The sequence below is a fragment of the Drosophila miranda genome, chromosome XR (assembly GCF_003369915.1).
Source record: "Drosophila miranda strain MSH22 chromosome XR, D.miranda_PacBio2.1, whole genome shotgun sequence".
Classification (NCBI taxonomy): domain Eukaryota; kingdom Metazoa; phylum Arthropoda; class Insecta; order Diptera; family Drosophilidae; genus Drosophila; species Drosophila miranda.
In genome coordinates this window covers 34,422,289-34,424,725 of record NC_046674.1, presented here as the reverse complement: position 1 = coordinate 34,424,725, position 2,437 = coordinate 34,422,289, and the positions used below count along the sequence as shown (strand labels likewise).

The 2,437-nt window shown below is 41.0% G+C and overlaps 1 pseudogene; it reads right to left on the bottom strand.

Moving 5' to 3' along the window:
- Positions 1-1,442: 1,442 nt before the first annotated feature.
- On the bottom strand, positions 1,443-2,024 carry LOC117186410 (annotated as a pseudogene).
- Between the last annotated feature and the right edge of the window lie 413 nt (positions 2,025-2,437).

Here is a 2,437-nt window from a genome sequence, read left to right as displayed (position 1 = left end):
CCTTTTTCATGAATTCACATTTATCCATTTGTATCTTTAAGTTGGCGTCTCTCAACTTTCCAAATACTCTCCTTAGTGACAACAGGTGTTATTCCAATTAAGTGGAAAATATAATGATGTCGTCTAGGTATACAAAGCAATCTTTAAAGATTAACTCTTCAAACAGATTGTTCATACATCATTGGAAGGTAGCGGGGGCAGTGGTTAGCCCAAAGGGCATACGAGTGAACTTGTAATGTCCATGCTTAGTGGAGAACGCAGTTTTGGGGATTGAGTTAGGTTCCATGGGTATTTGATGGAAACCCTTTGCTAAATCGATTGTCGTAATATACTGACATTTACCTAGCTTGTCTAGGATTTCATCCATTCGTGGAGTTGGGAATTTGTCCTTAACTGTTATTTCATTTAGACTTCTATAGTCTACTACAATTCGATATTTCTGCTTTCCTGAAGCATTTATTTTCTTCGGAATCATAGATATGGGCGATTGATTTATTGGTTTACCTCCTGATCGTGTATCTGGGCATATTTGTATGGTCGTCTGTAGACCGGGTCTTCATGTTGAGTTTTGATCTCGTGCTTGATTGTACTTGTGAAAGTCAAATTGTCACCTTCTCTGTACTGCACATCTTTAAACTTATATAAGACCTTTTTCAATGCCTCCCTTTCTTCGTCGTTTAAATGATCTAATCTTAATTGATTACATTCCCTTAATTCACTGTCTAGAGCGGAAGCGAAGTATTGATCTCCCTCTGGAGATGGGTCAAGGCACTTTATCGAATTAATTTACAGTTATTTATTGTTTGTTTTTTTTTCATTCGACTTATTAAAAATAAAAAACAGTTAGTGATTGCAATGGCAAATTGCCTAATGGTATACATATATACATATATTATTCATATAGTCGTCCTTCCCATTCGAGAAGCTACGACTCACATCGACAAAAAATAGTGTATATATATATAAACGAACGAATGTACGTATAAAATAATGTTAGAGAAAAATCGAGTTATTCTGGTAAAAAATATATAGTACGTGTGTATGTGTGTATATTTTAGAGAAGCGTTGCCAGGGCGCTGATCTCTGGGATATCTCCTGGTAGGAGGTTGCGCCTGCCGCTTCCGGCAAATGAAATATTATTTAATTTGCTTTAGATGTTCTTCTGGCTTATGCTTCTGCTTATGGATAGAATTTTTTGCCTTTATGGTGACCAGATCTCGAGTAAAAATCATTCTCCTTCGTATTACAAAAGTATATGTATTGTATGTATTAATATGTATAATCCTTACCCCCGCGTAACGCCTAGTCTTGCTCTTAACTACAGATTACAGTTCAAGAAAGTGGAACAAAAATTTTTTAAAACGCGCCCGAAGAATGCACAATGGGTGAGGGAAGGGGTTCCTTAAAATCGAAATTTGGACAAGTTAGAGTTTTGGTGGATTTTTATAGCTCGGGTGCTACTTGAAGGGATTTGGACGCGCCTTGAATACCGTCATCTTCCGTATCTCCTTGATCTGCTCCTCCTCGCATCGCTTCCGTTGTTCGTCTTGATTTACCTTTTTTTTTCTTCTTCTCCAGGCTGACCTGCACAGCAGCGTCATATTCGCGGCGCTAGAGCACGCGCTGATCGCTGCGCAGCTGGAATGATCTGGGATGGCAGGGCTGATCGTCGTGGAGGTGGAGCGGGCGGCGAACTTGATTGAGCTGGGGTTGCTGTTGTTCCTTGCGCTTGCGGCGGTCCAAATCAATCTGCCAATGGTTCACAGTTCCGGTGTCTTGGGAATTGTTATCTTGTGGCAGACCACGATCTCGTCCAAGCGCTTGTGCAACTCCGGGAAATTGGGCATTGGTCGACTGTGGAATTGTCGCGCCTTACGCTCGTCATCAGTGCGCCGGCGCGCTGCGAGCTCGCGATTATGTTGGTATATGTTCTTGAATTCGTACGCCTTTGGCGGCGCCGCGCCGGCATCCTGATGGTGTGTGTGCGGCCGGGGAGACCACTGACTTCGCAACTTTAAACCCATTTCCGGCTCATATGGGTACTCAACTTCGTCCTCGTTCTTCACGGGCGCATCCGGGCTCAACTCTGTATTCGGTTTTGGTATAGTTATTTTTTCTCCATCTCCATAAATCCACTTATGTGCGATCTTTTCTTCTTTTGTAGAGAGATCAGTGCACTTCTGTGCGGTCTTGCCGGCTTCAATAGCTTCTCCACCCTGAATGATTGGGTACGACCTAGCTCCTAATGTTACAGTTTCATTTCTGTAATCGATGACGGCTTTTTATTATTATTATTATTATATTAAGCTAATAAATAGTTAAAACTAGGTGTTAAGCTAATAAGCGTTTTTAATAACTGTTGCAATTTGAAGTTAATGAAAGTCGAGAGGTTGTATATAATTCACAATTTATGTGCATATGTAAACCAACTTATCGC